Genomic DNA, 27,510 nt, shown 5'->3' on the forward strand with positions numbered 1-27,510 from the left:
AAACAATAAAAAGAACATTTCTTTGGTTGCATTAATCACACCCTTATATAGATCTGCTTACCTATTTGTCTTCCTGGCAAACCTTGAGATTCATAAAGACCAGAGGGGGAATCTTCTTCATCTCAGAATCTTCTCAGGTCTAGGACACAGTGAATTCATTCACTCAAGAGATACATATTTAGTGCTTTGAAACTAGATTATCACATAAGGTCCATAAACGGTGTTGTAATGATGTTGTAAAAATTGGGGGGGGGTATTTTTTAATCAAAGATGATTAGCCCATCCGTCATAGGTCTATACTTGGGCCGTCCTCACGACAAAGGTAATTCCTTCTAAGAAAGCCAGATTTTCACAACAGAGCAGTTGACAGAGTGGCCATGTTACGTGTGTTACAAAGAAATACAATATCATATCAACTCCCCTGAAACGAACTTCAAAGTCATCCTTTTGTTTTTTTGCAACTTTAACTTACACTCCCTTTTTCAAGGACAGCTCTGTGATTTAACGTGAGTGTGCCCATAAATCAATCACGTCACTTTATGCACATGTATCTCACAGGGATGCCCACAAGAAAGGGCACAGAGCATCCTTGCCAGATATTTCATAATTCTTCTGACAAAATCATGTGATGGTTACCCTTTCCATTATCATTAGTGACATTATCTAATGGAGTATAGCACAGAGCATGAAGAAATGAACTTTAAAATTGGACCCACATGGGTTCAAATTCTAGTATGCTGTATTTAGTTTTTTCCCTTTTAACATGTGACTTCATCTTCCTTTCCTTCCCTGCAGGAAAAAAAAAATGGAAATAATAATGTCCACGCACTTGGGACATTGTGAGGTAACACATGTCAAATGCCAGACACATAATAGCTCTGATATAAAAATTATTTTCTTTACGTTTCCCCCATGACCCTCGGTATCCATAAAAAGTTGTCATAGCCATACTACTAATGGGAAATGCTTAAGCGAAAAAAGATATGCCTTGCCAATGTCTTGACTCTTTGAGCCAAGGAGTCAGGTCATCCAGGATATTAAGAAGGTATAGCAAATCCAACAGAATAATAGGAGGGACTGGCCCCTAAACCCTGGGTTTTCTTGGGGGCATTTTAGTGAGTTCTTTGAAAACTCCACAAAAGGAATTCCCCTTACACTATTCCCAGGGGGTGAGTGATGCAAGCTCCAGGAAACTGTGCATAAAATATGCATATATGCACATACTCAGTATATTATGGTTTTTACGAATGTGCACCCTAGAGTCAGACTACTTTAATTAAAACTGAGGTTTCAACATGTATCAGCTATGTGTCCTTAGGAGCTGTATCGAACTCCCTCATGCCTTGACTTTGTTATTTGCAAAAGGAAGATAAGCATTATACCTATCTTCTAGAGTTGTCTGGAGAATTGAATGAAATAATGCATGGAAAGCACTTGGAACAGTGCCTACCATGTTGGAAGCACCCCAGAAGTTGTTCACATACAAGTATCAATAGGGTTATCTTGGTGATGGGATGATGGTCAATTCTCACTGCTTCATATTATTACACATTTTCCGAATCTTTTGCGGGATCAGTCATTTGCCCTCTCACCCATAGCCAGACCTTAATACAGTTTCAATGGGAGAGATATTTTTTCCCCTAGTGAGCAGGCTTTCAATCAAAGGGTGGGAGAGAACTGGAGACTTTCATAGAGCCAACAGATGGAGTCCATAAAGAACCAACAAAGGAACACGGGAAGTGTAGTCTAGAGCAATTCTTAGAGGGAAAGTAGCTGTAAGAGCTTTCTCAATAGATGGCCTAACAGTGCAGGCCAATGGGGTGAAAAAATCTTTAGAGTAGGGTCCAGACTCAATCACAGGTTGGCAGGTTACAATCAACAGAAGTGGTGGGAACTCCAGAGAAGCAGACAGAACCTACCTCATCCAAAGAGGACCACCACCACTGGCTCTTGCCTGTTATAAGCCATGCTGCATTTCCACATCTTATGACTTTTGAAGAGAGCTCAAAAATCTGAAATTTTATGTAAAATAACCCCAAATTTTAAATGTTGGAAACCACTTTCAATTTTTAAAAATATTGAAAGCTAAACAAAGATGTCCTGAAGCCGTGGGTTTGCAACCAATGTGTTAAAGCCTCATCTCCATCCGAAAAAATTCAATAGAGGAAGTGGAAAAAGTTCATATGAAACCCAACAAGGCACATGAGAGATGCCCAGTGGATGGCAAAACAGAAGGAGCAGAAGGGTCTGGGTTCTCGATGACAGTGTTGAGACAACAAAGCAAGCCTGGCGCTACCTGTCTCCTGACTTGTTAAAGAAAAACAAAACAATAAATGTTTAATGATTTCATCCACAATCAGCCAGGTTTTCTTTTACTTGTGGCCAAACGCACCCTTATGTACATACAAAGCAGAAGATTAATCTGGAGAACAATCTGGAGAGAAAGGTGAAGCTGTAGAAGTGTAATCCCTCAAAGAAATCTAACTGCTCATTCAATCATTTTACAAATATTTACTGTGGAACGATCCCATGCCAAGCACTAGGCCAAACACCAAGGGCTTCAAAGATAAGTCAGATTCAACCTCTAGGAGCTCACACATGGAGGCATTTTGCAACTCATCTTCATGGACCAAAAGGAAAAAGAGAACTAGCTTAAAAAGCAGGCCATGTGTTTTTTCCGGCTGGAACCATGGAGGGTGCAGAGGAGAAGAAAAAGAAGGTTCCTGCCGTGCCAGAAACCCTTAAAAAGAAGCGAAGGAATTTCGCAGAGCTGAAGATCAAGCGTCTGAGGAAGAAGTTTGCTCAAAAGATGCTCGAAAGGCAAGGAGGAAGCTTATCTATGAGAAAGCCAAGCATTACCACAAGGAGTACAGACAGATGTACCGGACCAAGATTCGGATGACGAGGATGGCGAGAAAAGCTGGCAACTTCTACGTACCTGCAGAACCCAAGTTGGCGTTTGTCATCAGGATCAGAGGCATCAGTGGTGTGAGCCCAAAGGTTCGAAAGGTGTCGCAGCTCCTTCGCCTTCGTCAAATCTTCAATGGCACCTTTGTTAAGCTCAACAAGGCTTCAGTTAACATGTTAAGGATTGTGGAACCATATATAGCATGGGGGTACCCTAACCTGAAGTCAGTGAATGAATTAATCTACAAGCGTGGTTATGGCAAAATCAACAAGAAGCGAATTGCCCTGACAGATAACACATTGATTGCCCCGATCTCTTGGTAAATATGGCATCATCTGCATGGAGGATCTGATTCACGAGATCTATACTGTTGGAAAACGTTTCAAAGAAGCAAACAACTTTTTATGGCCCTTCAAATTATCTTCTCCACGAGGAGGGATGAAGAAAAAGACCACCCATTTTGTGGAAGGTGGAGATGCTGGCAACAGGGAAGACCAGATCAATAGGCTTATTCGAAGAATGAACTAAGGTATCTACCATGATTATTTCTGTAATCGGGCCAGTTAATAAAGGACTACTCTCAAATGGAAAAAAAAAAAAAAAAAAAAAAAAGCAGGCCATGTGAATGGGCTGCCTACAGGTACAATCCTGAAGGCAATTTCATTCTAGGTGGTAAAGAAATAAATCTATAGACAGGTCTAGGGCTGGCTGCCAAGAACACAAAGTCTGGGTACAAATGTCAAGAGTGGAGTGTTCAGACGTGGCCGCCATGCCTTATGTATGAGGCATTTTCATTTGGCTGCTACCTGGAAAGCCCTAGCCCTGGTCTCCTTGCCACTTTCTTGTACTGCCTACTCTGATAGTGTGATTTACCTCCATTCCTTCTCAGATCCCCCCTGGGCCTGGGAACAAATAAACAAGCAGAGTATATGGCCCCAGAGAGAAGTTAGGGAAACCAGGGTGATCTAGGAGAAGAAAACGGGCTGGGCACCAGTCCCCTTTGTAGAGATGAGCAGGGAAAGGAGTTGTTACTGGCTCTGTCCTCCGTCTTTCTCTTCTCTCCGTGATCTCCCTGATTATGCTCTTCCCACATAGACACTGAGCCCTCTGTGAGGAAAGCTGAGACTGGTCCAACAGTCTCAGGAAGCCAAGGAAATAAAAAGGCAAGGGCCGGTGGTGTCCAAAAGGAAAGAACTTCCTTACCTCCTGTTTCTAAGTCCTCATGCTCAGAAGTGGGAGGTGGACAGGTGGCACAAAGGACAAAATAGAGAATTGCTTCCAAAAAGAGCCCTATTCCCTTCTGCAAAGGCCCTTTCCAATTAACCCGAAGGAAGGGTGTTTTTTTTGGGGTTGCGTGTTTTTTTTTTTTTTTTTCCGCCTTTCTTCCTTGAACCAAGCTTTGCCTGATATGGTTGACTTTGGGCAGCATTTCATAATTTAAACACAGAGAATACTGTTGTTAAGGTCCCCTAGAAAGTCCCAAGACATAAGTTTGCAGAACTGAAAGTGAATTTAAACACCATCCGGTCTTACACTCCCTCAGCCCCGTGTTAGACTTGAATCCACTCTGCCAAATCAGGAATCCACTCTGCAAACATTTCTTGAACACCTCCCCTGTGCCAGGCCCCAAGAATAGAACAGTGAACCAAACAGGCAAAGTTCATCGCCCTCATGGCACTCACCCTTGAACACCATGTGCTTGCTCTACCTTCGTCTGAGTATGTGACGTTTGGGGTCAAAACAATGCTTCCTGGGACAGGTCTGATGTCTGCAAGGCTCTTTCCTTCATCAAATCAAAATACATGTCTCAGTCTTCCTTCACACGTATTGAGTGTCTCCACCGCTCCAGACTATTCAACTTGAAACTTGCCTCTCCTCATTATTTGACATTCCTCATGACTACTTGGTAGGGAAAAGATTTATTCTCATCCTACAGATAGGGAACGGAGTCCTAGAGAGACTCTAGGACTTGGCCAAGGCTACTCTGTTAGCAATGGAAGAGCCAAAACTGGAATATAGACCCTTCCACTGAGATCAGATTCACTGGCCAAAGGCAACCCAGGACCTTCTTGCTGGGTCCTGTCTGGATGGAGGAGGGAACAACTTTCCTTCCTGAGATGGATGTATTCTTGGAATGAAAGGAGGTTGACTTCTGCTGACTGTGATTAATTCAAGAAACTGGGCAAAGAGCATTTCTCCCTTCATTATCCCTGCTTATATGCAGGAGCCTAGAGAGAGGAAAGTTTCCCCACTTTATTGCTGCTGGAAGCTTGTACTCAAGGACCCCGTGAAGCCTACAGAGCCACACTTTGCCAGAAAGTCCTATAGTCCTTAGGAATGACTCTTAAGCTAGAATGCTGGAAGGTGGGAAGGAGAGCCAAAAGAAAGCACTCACCCCCCTCCCCAAGACCAGCAAAGAATCACAAAGCTGATTGCAAGGACTCTTGGCCAAAATGCTCAAGCTCACAGGCAAGGTCTAGAAGGGCCTTAGCATTGCTTCTCCTTTCATTCAAATAGCCTGTACTGTAATGCAGGTATGCAAATCTCAGGGTGCTCTGGTCCAGCCCCCTCAGTTTACAGATAGGGAAATGGAGGCTCAGAAGAGGGCCTAAGGTAGCAACAGCCAGTAGGCAGAAGCCTAAAGACAAGGGGTCAGCAGTTTGGGAAGATGGTTTCAGGCATGGTTTGGTCTAATGTCACATCAATTGGGAATTCAGTAGATGGCCGGACTTTGCCCAGGGGAACAGCAGAGTCTCTGTGGCTGTAGGGGGAAGGCATTAACCAGAGTGCTTGGAGTGACTCAGACCAAGCTGGGTGACTTTTTCTGTTAGAAGATTTTTATTTATTTGACAGAGAGAGAAAGAGAGCACAAGCAGGGCAGTGGCAGAGGGAGAAGGAGAAGCAGGCTCCCCATTGAGCAAGCCTGATGCAGGACCGATCCGAGGAGCCTGGGATCATGACCTGAGCCTAAGGCAGATGCTTAACTGATGGAGTCACGCAGGTGTCCCCAAGCTGTGTGACCTTTAAAAAGTTACTGAACTACTCTGTTCAGCAACCTCATCTGTAAAATGTAGATAGAATTTAAAGTAATATTACCACTGTCATTGAGTTGGGCAGATTAACTGGGATGCTCCAAGAAAAGCCCTTGGCACACAGCCGGGTTCAACAAATAGGGGCTATGATTATAATCCCATCCATCCGTTTAAAAACTTATTTCACTATACGAGAGAAAACCAAGATTCACACAAGACAGTGGAGGCCAGATCTGTTCCTGGGCTCAGTCAGGTTCCAGAGCCTGTGTACTTAACCATTACCCTGTGTCTAGGAGCATAAGACAGCACAATTTCTCAGGTAAAACACTGGCCACATGGACCCCACCCATTTCCTGTCCACACATCCATCCTCCACTGACTGTGAACTCCCCGAAAGCAGGGAGCTACCCATCGGGTTCATTATTTAACCCTACCATCCCAGTACCTGTGGGTGCACAGTGTTGGTTGAGTAACGAATTGAAGGCAAAAGAGCATCACAGATCATGACACTTGGGGGAAGAGAATGAAGCTGAGGGATGGTTGTTCACACCTACTCCTGCTCCCTCTTTCCTGATGACTTCTCTGTCTCTCTCCCTGTCCCTGCCTTCCATTCCTGGGAAGAACCAGTGCCTCATGGAACTCATCTTTCCTCTTTAATCTTCTTGTGTTACTTCTACCTCTGGAGAATTCATTTTTGGCTAGGTGTCATACCTCTTCCACGCCCCCTCTACAGCTAACAAGCTGCTCATCACCCCTCAAAACCCAACTGAAATGCCACCTCTTCCATGGTGTCTTCTCAGCTCCGCTGGGGAATGTAAGTCAGTGCTCCCCATGCTCCTGTGGGTCTTTGTTGTAGTTCACAGCTCTGCTCTGGCATTTACCAGGTGGAAACCTCTGCCTGGCCCCAGTGCTCTGTCTGTCCTACTCGCCCTTGCTAAGCCATCTAAAGGCAAAGCCTGAGTCTTCTTGTCTCTACCTGCAGCATCGAGCCCAGAGGCTGGCATCTAGCAGGTGACAGGACATTGATTAATTAAATGAATGAATGAAGACCAGAATGTGCCCAGTTCTTTAACAGAAGATCTGTTCTTCTGAAGTAAGCAGCATTCAGACATTTAGTAGCTACTCCTTACTGTGCCCTTTGAGTCTACCATGCACTGGGCACAGTTTGAGGCCTGGAGCTCAGGCCTGAAGGAAGCAAGAGAAGTAAGAGGCAAGTACACAAATAAAGAAACAAGAGATTTTAGATGGTGATGAGGGCCATGGAGGGAATAACCCAAGGGGTTAAAGAGAGGGTCACTGCGGTGTTAAGGGGTCAGGGTGGCCTCTCTGAAGAGGTGAGATATGAGCTGGGACCTGAATGAACACAGGAGCTGGTGGGAAAGACCAGTGGCCAAAACTATGCCAGGCAGAGGGAGCATCGAGCAGAAGGGCTCTCAAGAAATGCAGGCTTGTCATGTTGGAGTTATAGCAAGGGGACAAGGACACCTGGCAAGGTGGAGTGAAGGGAAGGTAGAGGAAATGAGACTAGAGACTCTGCAAGGGTCAGATTTTTAGGGCCTCATTGGCATGGTAGGGAGTTTGAATGGACCCAGAATAGTGACTGATCTGCCTTATGTCTTTGAGAGATCACCACAACCAAGGAGAGAAAATGAGTTTTTTGAAGCCACTGCAGAAGTAGACACCGGAAACCCAGTTAGGAAGCCATTCCATTAGTCCAAGTGTGAGTTGATGGCAGCTGGTCCAGGACGTGCTGCTGGTGATGGAGACGAGGTGGGAGTCAGGAGCTATATTGGAGGTAGGCCCTACAGAACCTGTTGGTGCACTCAGAGCAGAAGGTGGGAGAAAGATGGGAGCCAAGGGTGGTGGTGGTTTGTGCAGATGTATTTCTACATGAGAATGTTCTATGACTCCAATGCTTACAGAAAGGACCCCCTCCATTTTTGTACCTCTATGTCCAGGGAAGGTGTTCCACACCCAGCTCCTTCCTCCCATCCCCAAGCCCCCTACGCTTGCCTCCTGCATCTTTTCCTCTTCAAAAACACTGCCTGAGCCTACGAGTCATTGCTATTGATTTCTCTAGCAAATGCAATTTGGGAAAAGCTGGTTTCCTTTTTTTAAAGCATCATTTGTACATAGGAAAGTGTGACATGGGGGATGATGGCTTCCACAGAAAGCTATCCCATCTTGGGCACGGTAAGACACTGCATGAGCCAGCAGTGCTGGGGGAGGATTTGGGACTGTAACATTTTAATAAAGTGCTGATTTCGGATGGGATTTCATGTCTAGGAGGGAAGTGGCTTGAGCCAATGGCATGCTTCTTTTCCTCGTGTTTGCCAAAGCCCTTTGAGAAGGTTGAGAGCCTCATTACTATAAGAACCTATTGTAGACCGCACACCATTGAATCCTTGGCCAGCCTGTGAAATTGATTCTTTGTACTTTCATGGTTTAAGTAACAGATGGAGGCTGATGGCAGCTGGTTGACCAAAATCTGAAGATGGAAAACATACTGCATCTCCTGAGCACCCGTTCTTTCCATACCCCACCCCCTTGGTCTGCATTTGGCAGCCAAAGCCCCTCCCCAGGTTTTCAGACCAATAATGCTCTCAGTGTATACCCAGCATCTATTTATTTTTCTCATCCAAACCAAATGTATTTATTGAATGCCTCCAAATGCCCTGGGGTCGCAGCCATAAGCAAGAGGCAAGGTCCCTACTCTCATGGAAAGCACACTGAAGTAGGGAAGGAGAATAAATAACAGATAAGAATTTCACAGAGTAGTATATTAAGGAAAATATGACTGATGACAATGGAGGGACTCTAGGACAGGGTTTGCAAATATTTTCTATAAAGAGCCAGGGAGTAAATATTTTTGGCCTTGTGAGCCATGGTCACAGCTATGCAACTCACCTGTTGTAGGACAAAAGCAGTGCAGATGAAATGTAAAGCAAGGAAGAATAAAACTGCATCCACAGAAACAGGTGGCAGGCCCATGGACTGTGGTGTGCCAACCCCTGCTCTAAGGGAATGTGGGAGGAATATTTTAAAAGGTGCACTGAAATAGGGTGATATTTAAGCTGAAGTCTGAATGGTGAGAAGGAGCTTGCCACATAAAGAAGAAAAGGGAAGGTGTTCCAGAGAAGGGAACAGCACGTGCAAAGCCCTGAGTCATAATGATTTCAGAAACAGTAATGCCCACCCATGTGGTAGAGCAAAAGGAAGAGGAAGGTCATGGGTAGGCAGGGATTGGGCTACAGTGGTCCATAGTCCAAGATGAGGCCTCACACATAGTAGGTGTTCAATTAATGAATTATGGCTCTATCAAAGGAAATTTAAGGAGCTCCTGGTTACTACCCAAATAATTTGGACAAAGTTCCACAGTCTTCACTCAACTCTGTGTGCACCAGTCCTAGACACAAGAATCTTTGCTCCTGTGGTCAAATTCCCACCTAGAACCTCACTTCCATCATTTATTTTTCAGCCTTGTCTCCTATGAAAGAGCCCACCTATGCCCAGACCCTGCCTTCCTAACCTAGCTTGAGCTCCCAGAACTTCCAAAGCCAGGGACTGACCTAAACCTAAGGGATTCTTGCCTCTGCTCCCCTAGAAGAGAGGGTCCTGTTTTGTGTTAGCCACTGACAAGTGAAAACTCATTAGAGCAGTCACTAGACTAGGTACATTAGCAAATATTCTAATTCTTCTCCTTCCAGGTACTTCCCCATCCCCTGAAAGTTATATGATCAGTAACATGCTTTAGCAACGAATTGTAAACAGATAAGGTGTGAGTAAACTCCAGGTAGAAGCTTTAAGAGCCAAAGTATAAATTGCCACATCTCACTCTGTCCAGCACCACAAATATGCAGCATTTGTCAAGAGGGAGCCCCTTCCATCCACGTTGGACATAGAGTATTAACAGAAATAAATTAGTGTTGTGTTGAAGCACTACGATGCCATGGTTATGGCAGTAACACAACCTACTCCATCCCGACATAATACAGAGATGAGACCCCCAAAAGGAAGGGATGGTCATAACAAAGATCTAAAATATGTTACATTGATATAGAACTTGAACCATGGGAGACTCAAGATGTCCAAATTTAAGGCAAGAGAGCAAGCCAGGGGAACACGGAAACACAGCACATCCAATAAATCCAACTACTAAAGGGTTGTAGATATGACTGTTGGCTCACAGGAACTCCTACATGTTAATTCTGGCCTCTAGAAGCTCACATGCTGTGGACAGCTCAGCCACATACATAAGGAAGTACAATACCTTGTGTAACAAGTTGCCATGATGGAGTTGTCACAGGAACAAAGTCATGGGAATAAGAGAAGGTAAAGTGGCATCGATAGTACCTTTAATTATACAGTAATAGTAAGATTAATTGGCAGGTTATGTTTGGTGGATCATGTAGACTCTACGAAGGTAGGGATTTGTCTGTCTGACTCCTATATCCCTGGAAATATATCAGGTACTGGTGAGTAGATGTTCCATAGATTTTTGTTGAATGAATAAATTTTGAATCTCAGAAATATGGTGGTGGAAGAGTATTTCAGGCAAAGACAAGAGCATATGCCAAGGCATGAAGTTTAACTTTATAATCTAAGAAGTTTCACTTACCTGGATAATATAATATGCCCAGGATGAGAAGGAGGCTGAGGGAGACATGGGAGAAGGAGTCAGGATGATCATGGAGAAGCAACCTGGATTTGCAGATGCTGAGACCAGGCTACTCAAGGTTAAATACCTGCAGGGATAAGGAAGAAAATGTGAGCATGTGAAACCATCGGTTGTTAAGATCTATGTGCTGGTAGAAAGCTGGCCAACTTCATGAACTGTTGGGTGCGTGTTCCTGCTAAAGGCTTTCAATTTGAGATGTTGACAAATATTGTGACAACCAAACACAACATGTCTATAGGCCACAGGCCAGTTTAAAGTCATCAATTTTCAAATCCTTGACCATCAGAAGACAACTGGGGCTTCAAGAAAAAGGGTATAAGTCCCCAATCCTTGTCCATGTTTAACATTCTTGAAGCTGACAACTGAATGCTTTTCATGAGTTTGGCCCAAAACAATGTGGCAGCCAACACTGCCTGAACTTACATGAGGCTATTCATAGTCTTCATTTCTCCCTCTTCATGTGACTATTCATACATTTCACTTTGTGTGTGTGGTCATGGCATACACGGCTATACCTATATAATGTGCTGTATCTTGTTTTTCTTAAACCCCAAAGATTCTGAATTTTTGGAAGACTTCAAAGCTTTGAATCAAGCCTTATGGACCTCTAACATGATCGGCTTCATGCTGTTTTGGTAGAAAGCTCTGGCAGTTGTAGCCATGGTAAACTGAGGGAAGGAGTCAAGAGAGCTGCTTAAGGAGCTCTGGGCAAACCACTGGTGAAAACTATTGAGAGCTGCTCCAAGATAGATATGCTGGAAATGAAGAGGCTTGGGGGATATTTCCCAGTCAGAGCAACACAAATCGGTGCCTTATTGGAGGTGGGAGGTAAGAGAGGAAGGAATCCAGGATGAGTCTCATGCTTCCAGCTTGTAAGAGTGGACAGATGGTGAGCCATCCACCACAAGAGTAAATCCAGAATGATTAGAGTTGAGGGAATTAAAATTGTAAATGCCAGTTTGGACTTGTACATGTGAAGTTCTTCTGTACCCTGTGGTTGGAGATGGAAATGTGGATTTCGAGCCCAGGCAAGAAGCTAGTGACAGAGTACAAATTTGGGAAGTATCATGGTTTAAATAGTGTCCCACGAAAAGATATGTCCAAGTTCTAACCCCCTGTAGCTGTGAGTGTGAATTTCTTTGTGGATATAATTAATTTAACAATCTTAAAATGAGATCATCCTGAATTAAGGGCCCTAAATCCAATGACTGTTTTCCAAATAAGAGAGGGAGAGGGAGATTTGAAACCCAGAGAGAACACAGTGGAAAGGAGAAATTAGAGTGATTGCCAAGGATGCCAGAGCCACTCGAGGCTAGAGAGAGGCAAGGAACAGATTCTCCCTTAGAGCCTCCACAAGGAACCAGCTCTCCTGACACCTTGATTTTGGATTTCTGGCCCCAAGACTGAGAGAATAAATTTCTGTTATTTGAAGCCACTCAGTTTGCGGTAATTTGTTATTGCAGCCCAAGGAGAAGAACACAGAAGACTTCAGCCAAGCAAGATATTTCAGCCCCAGGAGATGGTGAGGAGGAAGGAGAGAGATGGACTCAAGACTGAAGTCAAGAGACACCAGCGTGGTGATGAAGACAGGACGGTGACTAAGGGCAACTGGGGACTAAGACGAGAACTGGGAGAATGGAAGCTCAGAAGGGCACAAGCTTCAGCAAGAAGGTGTGCTCTGCAGTGTCAAATTTTGCAGAGAAAACATATAGAATGAAGGCTGAAAAGGGAATACCAAATTTAGCAATAAGGTCATTGGTGACTTGGAGTTGGAGGAGTTCCAGTAAACTAAGCAATATGTAATTTGTGAGAAATGTGAAGTCAGTAGAGAATTCTTCTAAGAAGTTCGGCAGCTATGAAGGGAAGGAGGGGGCCAAGTCAGTAGCTTGACAGGGTTTCGATTCAGGAAAAAGGGTTTGCAGGCTGTGGAGCACAAACATGTCCACCTGCTGTTTGTGGGAAGGAGCGGTGGGCAAGGCTGGCAATGTAAGAGAGAGAAAGGGACAAGACAGGTCCATCTGACAGAGAGTTAAATGCAACATTTGGGGCATGGAGACCAGGGGCTTCTTAGACAGCTATGGTGGGGAAACAGGTGCCCACTTAGAAACAGCTCCCAGCCTCCCTTGCAGCCTGGTGAGAACATGTGATCAGTTCTCACCAAGGGAATGGAGCAGAAGTGGTATGCCTCTTCCAAGCCAAGGTGCGGGGGAAAGGGGTATGCCTTTTCTCCCTCTTCCCTCTTAGCTCCAACTAGATGCATGAGGATGTCTCAGCCCTTAGGGGTGGCAGCACCACAAAACTGAAAAGGTCGGGGTTCCTGAATCACCACCTGGAGGAAAGCCTCCTATTAACATGAAAATTCACAATAGACTGTCATATGAGTAAAAGAGAAAAATTGTCTTAAATCATGGAAATGTGGGAGTTGATTTGTTTTAGCAGCTAGGTGACTCTAATACAATCTGCTTATTGTATGTGTCCAGATCTTCCACTGCTGGCTTCCTGCCACCTGCCAGAGAACTCAACTGTTACCAGACTAACCTACTAGGGATCACCTGCCTGGCAGTGGCTGGCATCTGTCCCACACTAACTGACGGTCTTTGGTTTATTCAACATAAATGTTTAATTCCTACTATGTGTAATACACCAGACAGGAGACAGGGATACAGGCCAGAGATGTAATAAATCCCTGCCTTAGGGGAGCTTACATTTGAATGGGGCACACAGAAACTGAGCAGACTCGTAAGCCTGTAATGTAATACCAGGTAAGAATATATGATGTGGGGTGCCTGGGTGGCTCAGTGGATTAAGCCACTGCCTTCGGCTCAGGTCATGATCTCAGTGTCCTGGGATTGAGTCCCACATCGGGCTTTCTGCTCAGCGGGGAGCCTGCTTCCCCCTCTGTCTCTGCCTGCCTCTCTGCCTACTTGTGATCTCTCTCTCTGTCAAATAAAATAAGTAAAATCTTTAAAAAAAAAAAAAAGAATATATGATGTGTTATTTAAAAAAAAAAAAAAAAGAAAGAAAGAAGAATAGAGGGATAGAAAGTGATAGGCGGGCTGGGGTGCAGTTTTAAATGAGTTAGTCCAGGAAGGTCACTTTGAGGGTGAGACGCTGATGCAAATATTTAGGCAAAGTGACGAAACAAGCAAAGGAAAAGCTGGAAGAGAGGCAAGCCAGACAGAGGGAACAATTCGTGCAGAAACCCAGAGAAGAGAGTGTGCTTAGCGTTTCAGGGGGTGGCAGGAAGACCCGCGTGAGGACTTTGGGTCCTGTTCTAAGAAATAGGGAGTGCAGGCCCGGTCTCCCAGGCCGGCAGGACTTCTGCCACCATTTCCCAAGAGGCTGCCTGCTCCTTCGCCACAGATCTGTCCAGCTTCCAGGACCCAGCTCCTGCCCCTCAGGTCTCCACTCTGTTAACTCACTCTGAGCTCCCCTGGGCACAGAACCACGAGACTATAGGGTCCCTTGACCAAGGAGAAGCAAGGTAGAGGAAGCGGCTTCTTCCATGAGAGGTGGCTCCTTTGCAGAGAAAAGAAAGTTCATCGGCATACTAGGGGAGAAGCATCACCCACGAGGCAGTGAGCACTAAGTCTATATTTGAGCTGAAAAACATGCAGACAGGCGGGCGGGAGCCCAAACACAACTGTTTATGCCTTATGCGATCGCAAATGAGTAATTTTGCCTCCTGGAGTTTCAGGAAGCTCCTCCAGCTCGGAAACAGAGCCATCTCTCATACTAGAAGGCTGCAAAGCTGTGTGAGAGGGTTTGGGGGCCTCCACAGATGGAAACGCTTCGAACAGCCACCGTCCTTGCATTTGCAAAAGCCGCTTCTCTCATTCTGTCCATTGGTCCTGTCCACACAATAATCTAGGGGGGACTGGCCCCTTTTAGTTTACAAACGAGGGCGTTCTGGCACTTAGAGGTGATGTGTTACGTACGCCTAAGGTCACAAGGCCAGTGGTGGGGTTATTCTTGTAAAGCACACTTTTTTTTTCTTTTCCTAAAGATTTTATTTATTTATTTGACAGAGAGAGACACAACGAGAGAGGGAACACAAGTAGGGGGGAGTGGGAGAGGGAGAAACAGACTCTCCACTTAGCAGGGAGCCTGATGCAGGGCTAGATCCCAGGACCCTGGGATCATGATCTGAGCTGAAGGCAGACCCTTAATGACTGAGCCATTCAGGCATCCCCTTGTGAGCCACACTTAAAAGTCATCATTATCCCCTTGCTTGAAATCATCGTTGGGTACCTAAAATTCAAACTCCTTCTTAGATTCTAAGAGATCTTACACCAGGGATCAGTAAACTCTAGCCCACTGCGTGATTTTGTAAATAAAGTTTTATTGGGAGGAAGCCATGTTCACTCATTTGCATGTTCACTCATTCTCAGGTTTGCAAATTGCTGTGGCCGCTTCTGCACTACAATGGGAAAACTGTGTAGTTGCTTCAGAGACTGGCCCACAAAGCTAGAAATATTTACCATCTGGAACCTCTAATTTCAGATTTATGGACCCTAGCTCTTCACCATCTGTCAAGACCCACTTTTCCTCTGATCTCTCTGCTCTCTCTTCTACTCACCCTCTTCCAGGCATAGTGGTCTTAGCCTTGCTTTTCCTGCCCCAGGACCTTTGCACTTGCCATTCTCTCTGCAGTTCTTCATCCCAATTTTTATATGCTGGTTTCCTTTCCCATTTCAGGTCTTGGATCAAATGCTGACTCCTCAAGGAGACCTTCCATAATCTCCATATCTAATAGGGCCCCAGTCCTGTCTCCAATTCACTCCTCTGTTGTTTTTTATTTTTTGTTTTTTGGTGGTTTGTTTGTTTGTTTTTTGGTGACATATATAACCTTGTAAGTCATCTTATTTTTTTAATGCACTTATTGTTAGAGTCTCTCACTAGAAAAATATCTCCATGGAAACAAGTACCCTGTTTGGGTCACAGTTAAATCCTTGATATACAGAATAGTGTCTGACACAGAGTGGATATTCTATAGTTAAGAGCTAAATGAATCAATGAATCAATGAATTAATGAGTAAATCATAACTATCCTTGGTGTACATCGGCATTTTTCAACCTTGGCACTAGTGATACTCAGGGCTGAATATTTCTTTGTGGCATGGAACTGCCAGGGGCCCCGTAGATTGTTGAGTTCATCCCTGATCTCTACACACCATATGTCACCACCGCCACCAAGATCTGTGACAACTGAAAATGTCTCTGCACATTGCCAAATGTCCTCTGGGGTGGGAGGGAGAGCGATTCACTCCCAGTTGAGAACCACTGAGATACGTGCTTTAAAGCTGCCCTTAGAACTTAAAATAGAACAATAGGCTTTTACGGAAGACAACAGTCATCCCAATTCCCAGTTAATTGTAGTTGTACATACGAGTGACCTCTGGGTCAGGTCCTTGATAAGCTGATGAAATTGCTTCATGAAGGAAGTGTCGGCAATGTTTTAGAAATGAAAGTCCCAAGTCGGAAACCACTTTAATGTTCTCAGTAGGGAATGATTAATAATCGGGAAGCCAGGACGTATGGAGCTACAAGTTATTACCAGGTTCTGGACTCACATGAATGTAAAGAGATGTTGCTGGGTTCCAGGGAGATGGGGAGGTGGAGGGGGCATTGTGATCAGAGAGGTCAAGGGGCTCTTCTGGGGATTTGACCATTTACAGGGAATCAGAATTATTAATGTGAGTGTTTTATTAAGTCTTTTCCCGTGACAAGAAGAAAAACAGATGAGAACAGAGATGGCAGCAAATATAGCACCTGGCAAGGACTGTGGGTGATCTCTGGGGTCCTCAGAGGACGGAAGGATGGGCAGAGTCCCTTTAATGATGCTGTTTTCTGGGAGGAAAATGCTGAGTTCAGGGAACCCACTCTTGCTGTAAGAAAGCTGCTGCTGTCCCGCCTTGGATGTAGAGGCTGGGGAATGTAGTTTGCTCAGTTCCTGGGGATGGAGTCTAGTTTAGTAGCTCTGGCCCCCATGGGGCATAGCTTAATGTACCACCCATCAGATAGAGCCCTGCTTCACCAGAAGGATGGTTGTCCTCCAGCAGGTGATCTGTAGGGTACCATGGTATCAGCAAAGAGGAGAGCCAGGACAGGCTGCCCCAAACCATAATGTGCATTTCGTGATAAGAACAGGAATTGGAAGGGAGAAACAGGGCAGCATAGCCAGCAGCCAGGAACCGTTCCTGTTGTGGTTGGTACATTTCTCTCAGCCTGACTTCCCATGGGTCCTTTTCCCCTTTTGACGGCCCCAGGGGACTAATCCTCATCCCATTCCCCACCCCCCCTGCTGCTGGGACTGCCTCCAGATCTCAGATTTGTCTCCCACCAAAGACTGGTTTCAAATTAAAGGTGTAGTTCTGGCTCCCAAATCTCATTGTGGGAAAGAAGCACACATTCTTTTCTTCCTAGAGTGTTGGGAGAGGGAAATAGACAGGGGTAAATGCAAACAGCATAAGAAGGGAAATGAATATAGTGGGATCCGTTGTTTTTATGTATCTGGGCTCCATTCCCCCTTCTGAGTAGAACACTCACATTTTGGGGGGGAGACCCACCATCCCCTAACTCTCAGTTCTTGGGATCTGAGTTATGGCTAACATCAGCCACACCAGATTCAAGGGCAGGCACATGGCCCCGTCCTGTGGCAATCATGGTATGGTATCTTTCTGCTCACAGTAAAGGGTTTATAGGTGGACAAATGATCCAGGTCAACCCAGTCATCATTAACTCAAGGACTGATGCTGAAGAATTTAGGGAAGATGAATGTTCCTCCTGCCGGGATTGAGGACAGAACAGAATGAAAACTAGGAGTTCCAGGGAGTCTTTTTCCACTGCTGGTGGGGAGCCCGGCAGTTGAGCCAACAGTGAGGAGCTCCGTGAGATGTGGACAGCCTGACCATGTCCCGATGATTGTTTGCTACAGCCGTACCTGAAACTGACCCTATTCGGAACTCATCAATTACATAAGACACACATTATATAAAATACTACTTTCAATTTTTTTCAAGTAGGTTTTGGTTATCTCTTGCAACAAAAATATTTAATATCTCTTGCAACAAAAGAGTCTTGTATTTTAACTCATAGAGTTCCCAAATTCTCATCGATTTCTCAAAGACATGTTCTTTGGTCGATGTAAGTTTCCTTTATTCCCTATAACTTCTAAACCCTTTCTTAAACAGTGGGTGGGTACTTTCTCATACATAGGAGTACTCCATCCTTAACCCCAATGCTGAAAGCTGCTGAGCATTTACTGATCACCTAAAATGTTCAAGGTGCCATGCATGCTTGGTTCTTTATCTAGAGTTTATTATAATTTAACTCAGGTTATAAGAACATATGATAGACAGTCTTACCCTCAATAAAGATGAACAAACTGGGATTCAGAAAGCAAAGTAAGTGCTGAAAACCCCGAACAGCTAAGAAATGGCAGTGCGAGCATTCAAATCCAACACATGTTTCCAGGTCTATGAACCCTTCTCTGATTGTAGCCTGAAATTACAATTAAGAACATCGGCTATGTCCTGCTTGACTGTTGGGATTAACAATACAATTCACCCTACTCAGCGGAAGCCCAAGCGCTGGGCTGAGCACATTGCCTATAATATTTCTAACATCCACACGACACTGTAAGATACGGATTATATTCTTACCATCACCTCCATTTTAAGAATGAAGACACTGAGGCTCAGAAAACGTAAGACAACTTGTTCAAGGTTATACAGTTAGCTCAAGAAGAGATAGAATTCCAGACCACGAAGAGTCCAAGCCAGCGTGCTTTCCAGTAGCCAGATTTCCTCCCAAATCTCAAGTGAGAAATTAACATCTCAAGAGCTTTGCGTTTTCCCACCCCCATGTATCTCTGATCCATAAAAGAAAGCTCTTCTTAGGAAATTTCGTCATATGCCATCCACTTAAATACTTTATGCAGGAAAGGCTTGACTCCCCAGTTAAAATAAGATACTTGGAGGCTGCTCCATGACTTACACATCTACACACCAAGAAGCGTAACAGGTGCATCATAAGCACTTACTCCATCCAGACCTTTCCCGCAAGTGAGGTCCATGGAGATTTCCCAGGGAACGCTGCTAAAATTGCAGATGCCCAGATCTGAGGCCAGGCTGGCTGAATCAGAATATAAGGGATGAAGGGATAAAGAAAACGTGGTATATTGAAATAGTCTACATATAATATGTATTATGAGATCTTTTATATATAACATAACAGAATATTATTTAGCCCTTTAAAAAAAAGAAAGAAGGAACTATTGCCATATGTACCAATAGGCATGAACCTTGAGGACATTATGCTAAGTGGAATAAGCCAGTCATGGAGACATAAATATGACAGGCCTCCACCTATATGAGGTGTCTGAAATAGTGAAACTCACAGAAGCAAAGAGCAGGATGTGGTTGCCAGGGCAAGGAGGGAGAAGGTAATTGTCAAAGGCCATATAGGTTCAGTTATGCTAGATGAATAAATTCTAGAACCTGCTGTACAACATTGTGCCTGAAGTTAATAACAATGCACTGCACACTTAAAATCTGTCATTATAGCATGCACAACAATCACTGAAATAACCCTGAGTTAGTCCCCAAAACACCCACCAATACTTATGTTTTTTAAAGATCTGTTAAGAGGGTAAGTCTTAACCTTAAGTGTTCTTACCATAAGAAAATAAAGATTCAAATTTTAAAAAAGGACACCTGGAGACAAAGCACAGGGGTCTGCATACTTACAGGCATCCAACTGACAGTGCATCCAAGGGGTTATTCTGCTAAGTCAACCGGAGGGACAGGCGTATACTTCATTCCTTCGCTTAACAAATTTCCTGAGTGTCTTTTGTACAAAATGTAGCTTCTAGCCATTGAAAATAAACAGTCACCAAGGTCCCTTCCCTCAAGGAACCTAGCAGTGGGAAAAGATAATATATAAGTAAATACGAAACCCTGTTTACTTACAATTATGCCAGGTTTTTTGGAACATGTAATGGGCAGACTCGACATTGTCTGTGTGTGTGTGCGTGTGTGCGTGTGTGTGTGTGTGTGTGTGTGTACACACAGCGGGCAAGGATCATTGTGCACTTTGAGGATCAGGGGGCATTCTCACTGGGCTCTGAATGTTGGGCAGGAAATAACCAGATAAACCAGCAAAGTGTCTGAGACATAAGAAACAACGTGTGCAAAGGTCTTGCGATGGAAAGGTGAAAAGGTGGTTCTAGAAGCCAAAGGAGGGGGTCTATAGTGTAGAAAGAGAGAGTAAGAGTGTTCACTATGAGACTGATGAAGCACAACCTGGGTGTGTGTGGGGGGGGGGGGTATACACCACTATGAGATGTGCATTTTGGGACGTATTTTTTTTCTTTTTTTCTTTTTAATTCCACTATAGTGAACATAAAGTGTTATATTAGTTTCAGGTGTAAAATCTAGTGATTCAACGCTTCCATCAGATGTGCATTTTTAAAATATCAGCCCACCTGCTTGATTTAAAAAACAACAACAACAACAAAACATTGCAAAGAGGACAAGAGTAGAAGCAGGAAACTGAGTAGGGAGACATTTGTTGTCCAAGCAGGAAATGAAGATGAAGGTGATGTGGACAGTGGACAGAGCAACAGGTATTTGGAAGGTAGCAACAACAATCTCAGGGATGGATTGGATACAATGGCACCGGAGAAGAGTTGCAAATGGCTAGATAGAAACCCAGGAGAGAACAAGGGTTCCGTCAGGGAACACAATGAGCTCAGTTTTGGAAATGTCAGATGTAAGTGTGTATCAGTCAAGGCTCAATGGAAGACAAAAAAACCATTCCAGGTGTTTTAAGCAGTAGTAGATTGAATTCCAGAATCAGATGTTCTCAGTGGTATCTCTTGCTAGGTAACAAACCATTCTAAACTTTGTGGTTTATGAAAAGAGCCCTTTATTTAGCTCACAATTCTCTAACAATTTTGGGTTGAGTGTCGCTGGGTGGTTCTTTGCGTCTTGGCTGGAATCACTTTTGTCTACTGTCATTTGCAAATTAGCCAAGCAGCTCTGCATGTGACCTCTGATTGGCTGTTGGTTGAACATGATGAGGACCACTGGGCCACATATTTCTCATCACTGAGCAGTTTGGCTTGAGCTTTTCACATGGCTGCTGGGAGGAAATGTACACGAGGTCTCCTAAGGGGTAGGCTCAGAGTGGGTACAATGTCACTGCCTCATTCTGTTGGTGAAAGCAAATTACAATGCCAGCCCAAATTCTAGGAGTGGGGAAATGGACCCATGTCTTTCTGGAATGGGCTGTAAAATCTCACTGCAAAGAAGCATAGATATAGGGTGATGTAAGAATATCCTAGTCATTTTAGCAAACAATCCACCACAAGTACTTCTAAAATCACTGAAAGGACTGGAGGAACGTGCTCCACGCTCAGCCTCCAAGAATGCATACGAGAACTTGCTCATCGGGGAGCTGTCTCTGCCACAATCAGGAAGGCCATTGCAGGACAACTGATTTCAAGAGTGGGCCACTGTCCTTGTGATACAACAATCAAGAATCCCCTCTTGCTGCTACTGCAGAAGCAACTGGCTTTCCACATCCTGGAATGCAGTGAGCAGAGATGGGGACCTGCTGCAGAAGAATCCAACACCCCAGCACCTGCAGCAGGAAGAGGGCCTCCACCTTCCCCATCTCATCTGCCGACATATAACTCATAGAATCAGAATTTCCTCTAGAACTGCAGCTGCAATGGAGTCTGGGAAATATAATCGCTAGCTTTCCAGCCTTAATAGTGAAAGAAGGTACTCTAGAAGGGGTTGGGATGGATTCTGGGTGTCAGACCACGATGTGTAGCTCAAGGTGTTGGTGAAGAAGCCAAGGAGAAATGATAAGGAAGCAACCAATCAGATGCAACTGCCACTCGGGGAGGGGTGGCTGGGGAGTCTGGGCTGATCTGAGATTTGAATAAGAACTGAGCATGGTCCAGGAGTCACCGTGTGCCTAGGATTCAAGCCAAGGCCAAACATCCTAACCATTTCTGGTGTACAGTTAACAACCCAGCCCATCCCCACTGCCTCAGTGATTCTTGCTTTAGGACAAGAATGGTGGAACTTGTCTTTAAGTACCCGGAGACCAGAGCCTAAGCCTGTTACTCCATAGCTCTGTGAATTTGACCACTTCCCTCCTACAGTCTTGGTGTTTTCCCCAGTGCGGCACGATGGGCTTGATTTGTCTACACAGATGAATCTCAAAAGCCTTTTTCAGCAACAGGATCTATAAGAGTTTCTTGCTCCCATGTACAGGTATGATTCATCGTCCCCCTCCGGAGTCTCTTTATCAAATGTACACTTCCCAGCGGGTGGAAGGACTTACTCCCTTGACATGTGGTGACAACAGCAAGGAAGGTGCCCTAGATTCCAGCCAGGCTGTCCTGTTCCCCACTCCTGCTGTGCTCCCAGTGCTGGGCTCCCTCCATGCTTCTTCACATTTAACCTTTCTCTCCTATGCAAACCGTCCCCCATCCTGCTGTGAACCTGGTCTCAATCTGGGGCCAGTTACAAGACTGGATCCAATTGTCCTGCAAGGGCAGCTTCATGGCCAGGATCTCAGGAAAACTTCTGAATCCATCTATGGCAGACTTGGTTTTCAGGGACCAGCCAGAGGGTTGGTGAGAATGTCTGGGGATCGCAGAGCTTTGCCTGTGGGGTCATTCAATGGAACTGAAGGGTCAACTGAGAGAGGTAATCAAAGTGGAAGAGAAAAATCTGGAAACTCAGCAGTTCCATCTTTTTATCTAATCAAAGTGTATGAGAAAAAATTTAACCAGCATAGTGTCATAGACATAAAAATGAAAAAAAAAAAAAAAAAACCTCTCTATATAGTCAAAGACCACCCAATTGCCCTTAGCAGCCTGGCTGGCATCTGATGTGTTAGTGTCCTTACTACTGTTCCCAAAGTGGTTCTTCAACCAGGTGAGTGGCAGGTGCTGTGGCCCCCAAGGTCTGCAGGAATCAGTGATGTAAAATTGTACAGGCCATCTGAGGGGTGGGAATTCTAAGAGCAATGAGAAGGGATAGGGAGCGGTTTGAGCATAGGGATGGCATGATTTAATTTAGAAGATCACTCTGCTATTATATAATGAGTAGGTAATGAGAGTAAGAGGAGAGGGAGGGGAATCAGTTAGGAATACTTTCACAGGGATCCACCCGGTAGGGGGGTGATATGAGCGATAATGGAGCCTCCGCACAGATGGCGGCTGTGAAGATGGCTGAGTGGGGCTCAGATCTGGTTAGGAGGGTTTGCCAACAGGACTTGCCATTCCATGGGGGTAGGGAAATAAAGAAAGAAAAGGACTTCTGGTTGTTTGGTTGGAGCTGCTGGGTGGATTCTGATGACATTCCCTAATATGAGGAGGTCTAGAAAGAAGACAGATCTGGAAAATCAACGTGTGAAAACTGCTGGCGTTACACTTGGAATGTCCCTAAGGTGCTGACCTGAATGAGAGAAAGAAATAATGGATGTGAGAATCTGGAACACAGCAAGGTCGGTCCAGAGTTAATAATCTAACCATTATCACCAAATACGCAGTTTATACAGGCTTAGGCTGGATGAGATCAGGCCAAAAAAAAGGTACACACCAGAACAGGACCTTGGACTGAGCCCAGGGATACTCCATGATTTTGAAGCCAAAGGATATCAAGTCAGCAGAGGAGAATGACAAAACTAGCAAGACAGGAGTGAGAGCAGGAAAGGGTGGTGTCCAGAAGCCAAGGGAAACCCGTCACCTGAATAGATAAGGCTAGAAGAGCCCAAATCAATCAGGCCTTCTGGAAGGACATTCAATCAGTGACATCATCTGCACAGAGAAAGGGAAGCACTTACTGAGGAAATGATGTTGGGCAAATAACTACGTGATAAGCAATAACCACATCAGGCAAAAGAACAATTTAGTTTAAACAGTAATTATAAGCCAAAATCACAGGTCATTGTTTGAATTAATTTTGAGGGCTTCATCTTGAAAACCCCAGTCTCCCAGCAAGGACTCAACTCCATCTTTTGGCTAACACCTGAAAGTTCCCATTGGTTTAAAGAGAAAGAAAGAAAGATCTTAATATTTTTATATAGCTCTTTATATTTTTATATATTTTATATAGATCTTTATATTTTAATAATTTTTCACTGTTTTATTTTTTAAATTTATTTTTATTTTTTCAGTGTTCCAAGATTCGTTGCTCATGCACCACACTCAGTGATCCATGCAATATGTGCCCTCCTTAATACTCACCACCAGGCTCACCCATCTCCCCACCCCCTCCCTTCCAAAATCCTGTTTGTTTCTCAGAATCCACAGTCTCTCATGGTTCATCTCCCCCTCCAATTTCCCTCAATTCACTTCTCCTTTCCTTCTCCTAATATCCTCCATGAAAGGTCTTAATATTTAACTTAAGTTATAATAGCTTCCCAATGCTTTTAACTGTGGCTCATCAGTTGTAGTTTCAAAGTGAAATGAGCTGCTTGTGCCATCAGAGGTAGAAGAGAACAAGAAGGGGTTCGATGCGTGTTGTTCAAGACGCACAGTCTTCACTGGGGCCTCTTGGGGAGCCAGGGATAGAACTAAGGGGTCAATGAGGTCAAATGGCCAAAAAAAAAAAGAAAAAAAAATCATCTTTAATTTCAGTACCTTTGATTCTGTGACCAAGAGAATCACAATTTTTCTGTATCATATTACAGTTGTTGCAGGGATCTTGAAATATTGTTTATCCTCATCCACTACTTCAAAGGAGACCTGCCTCTAGATCCTATTCTTTCATGTGCTAACAAAGAAGTACACACATGATTATATCACAATTCTTGTTGCTTTTGTCTTATCGATGTTTTGACAACTGAATTTCAATGTCACTGATTTATCCTCACCAACTACTTCAAAGGAGACCTGCCTCTAGATCCTATGATTCCTTGTGTTAATAAAGAAGTACATACAGTACTATATCACAGCTCTTGTTGCTTTTGTTTTATCAATAGTTTGATAAACTGAATTTCAGTATAACCCCCGGATGCTCCTTTGTGTTTTATTTGATGCATTTAAAAACATGACACTGAGAAGGGGCTCATAGGCTTCCCCAGACTGCTGAGGGAACCCGTGATGTAAAGATGAAGAGACTGTGTCTAGAACAAAGTCTGGTGGGGGGTGGAAGGGCGTGGGGCGGGACTGCTTTAGGAAAAATGGAGAAAATGCTTGACTCCAGAAGCAACTCTGATCTGAAGAGAAGGTACTCAAGAATTGAGATACCACATGAGAAGAAAAGAGTGAAGAAGAGATTGCTCCTCGAAAAATCTAGAAAACATGGGGTAGGAGAACTCAGAATACTCTATGTAGCTCTTAGCTCTTGGGAGCAGCAAAGGAGGAAGCATCCACTTTTGAAACAGTCTGAGGCACAGAAGCCCAAAGCGGCAACTCCATAGTAAAAATTAAGAAAACACAACAGCGAGGTTGTAGATTATTACATTAATGGTTTCCAATATAGCGATGCCAGATACAACAAACAAAAATACTGGATGACCAGTTAAATTTGAATTTCAGATAAATTTTTTAAAAAACTTTTTTCAGCGTAAATACACCCCCAGCATTGCATAGAACATACTAATACCAAAAAAAATTATTCTTTACTTATCTGAAATTCACCAAGGGTTGTCCTGTGTTTTATCTTGTGGCCCTACCTGTCAATCAATCATGCCTTCCATTAGCCACACTTAAGTGTGGTCCCTCCCCTATGGATGCTGGTCATGTGACTTGCTTTAGCCATTGAGATGTCAACAATTGTAACACACGCAGAGACTTGATAGATGCTTGAGCAGAGCCCGCCAAGCCTCCTGAATGCTACTGCCACCATGTGCGGAAGCTTGGTTTAGCCTCCTTGAAGATGCAAGATGCCCTGTAGAGAGAAGTTCAGGTGGCCCAACTGGCTGAGCCCCGGCTGACCATCCAGCTGAATGCAACCACAGGAGGCACCCAGATGAGCCCAGCAGAACATCAAGACCACCAGCCCACGGAATTAATGAGAAATTGCAAATTGCTGTTTAGAGGTGTCTTGTTATGTAGCATCAACCATCGATAGGGTGCATATTGTTTTAACTCACTTAATGAAGGTTTCTGCAGCACTTACTACATGCAAGCCACTAGAACAGGTAGATATGCTGTAATTGCCAGAGCACTATAATCCACCTACATTAGAATCAGGCAGATAGAGGGGTAAAAAATCTATATTCATAGACCAGCCCTGTTGAATCTGAACCTTTGGAGAGAGGACTGAGTCTTTTGCATTTTTGACAAGCCTCCCTGGTAATTCTTTTTTTAAAGATTTTATTTATTTATTTGGCAGAAAGAGACACAGCAAGAGGGAACACAAGCAGAGGGAGTTGCAGAGGGAGAAGCTGGCTTCCCACTGAGCAGGGAGCCGAATGTAGGTCTTGATCCCAGGACCCTGGGATCATGACCAGAGGCGAAGGCAGATGCTTAATGACTCAGCCACCCAGGTGCCCCTCCCTGGTGATTTTTAATTGTCTTAAGAGTTTGAAAACTACTACACTAAGAGACCCCAAAAGCAGGAGACCCCAGTGGGTCCTCAAGCTATGCAACCCAGGGGAGGAGCTAGAGAGGTAGCAAATACTCGGGATCCAAGGCAGAAGGAAATGACTGTCTCAAACATGGCAAAAGAAAAATCCTATGAGCCAAAGCGAAAGGTGAGATTCACTCTGAAGGAGAGGCACAAGAAAGCTTCACAGGAAAGGGGGCTTAGTGAGTATGGATCACAAAAAAGGGCAGTACTAAGAATTTAGGTTCTTGGGTTTGGGTCTCAGCTAATGATAGCCACCATTTATTGAGCAACTACTGTTTTAAGGGGATGAGCAAGGCTCTTTACATGTACTCTACCGAATCATCACAACAACCCTGCAAGGTAGATGCCATAATCCCATTTTTAAATGAAAACAAAAGGCTCAGAGAGGAGACGTCCCTTGCCCAAGGACACACAGCTTGCAGCTGGCGGAACAAAGATTTAGCACCTATCTGCCTGACTCCATAAATCAGGGACCTCCCATTGCATCACATCGCCCCTGACAAGGAGCCAGCTCACCCTTCGGGCCTCTGTTTCTCCATCTGAGATGGAACGAGGTAATTTCTGAGGCACCATTACTAGAACCCAATCGCTTCCATTCTCGAGGCTGATTGTCTTTGTTGGGTTGGGTGTGGGAAGAGGGCAACCGCAGAACGGATGGACCTCAGCCCTTGGGGAAATGTTGCTGGGGTCTGTCTCGATCAGTTTGGGCTGCTGGAACAAACCAGCATAAGCTGGATGACTTATCAATAACAGAAATTTATTTTTCACTGTTCTATGAGTGGAAGCCCAAGGTCAGGGTGCTGGCATGGTCAGGTTCTGGGAACCTCTTCCGGGTCAGCAGACACTAACTTCTTATATCCTCACATGGCAGAGAGTAGGGAGAAGCAGACTCTCTAGTGACTCAAGTAAGGGCACTAATCTCATTCATGGGGGCTCTACCCTCTTGACCTCATCTCCTCCTAATTACCTCTCCAAGGTCCCCCTCCTAATATCATCACATGGGGAGGTAGGGTTTCAACATATGAATGCGGGCAGAACACAAAATATTCAGTGGATAATCATACTCAACCCAGAAATGCCATTCACAAACCATCTGCCTGTCGGTCTCAATAATCATTGCTTTAAAGACTCTGCTTGCCTCCTACAGGACATGAGAGGGAAAGATAGGATGAAGGGAGGGAGGCAGACGAGCGAATAATTGAGTGACTGAAAGAATGACTGAATGGACGGTGAGTCAATGAATGAGTAATGGGAACCAGATGGTTGAGGAAACTCTGATTAAAATGG

General features: G+C 44.4%; 2 long non-coding RNA genes and 1 pseudogene across 2 annotated transcripts in view; 1 reads left to right on the plus strand and 2 right to left on the minus strand.

Moving 5' to 3' along the window:
- Positions 1–580: 580 nt before the first annotated feature.
- LOC116592862 lies at positions 581–19,490 on the minus strand. Its single transcript, XR_004286635.1, has 3 exons — positions 19,369–19,490; positions 10,559–10,685; positions 581–789 (listed from the first exon to the last, which is right to left on the minus strand). It is a non-coding gene; the product is annotated as an uncharacterized LOC116592862 (long non-coding RNA).
- Positions 2,670–3,523, plus strand: LOC116592860 (annotated as a pseudogene).
- A 4,116-nt stretch (positions 19,491–23,606) lies between the features above and the next one.
- The window catches only part of LOC116592861, a 39,590-nt gene continuing 35,686 nt past the window's right edge, over positions 23,607–27,510 (minus strand). The window contains exon 3 of the long non-coding RNA XR_004286634.1: positions 23,607–23,673. This is a non-coding gene — a long non-coding RNA (uncharacterized LOC116592861). The remainder of the gene's footprint in view (positions 23,674–27,510) is intronic.

Source organism: Mustela erminea, chromosome 6 (genome assembly GCF_009829155.1).
Source record: "Mustela erminea isolate mMusErm1 chromosome 6, mMusErm1.Pri, whole genome shotgun sequence".
NCBI lineage: Eukaryota > Metazoa > Chordata > Mammalia > Carnivora > Mustelidae > Mustela > Mustela erminea.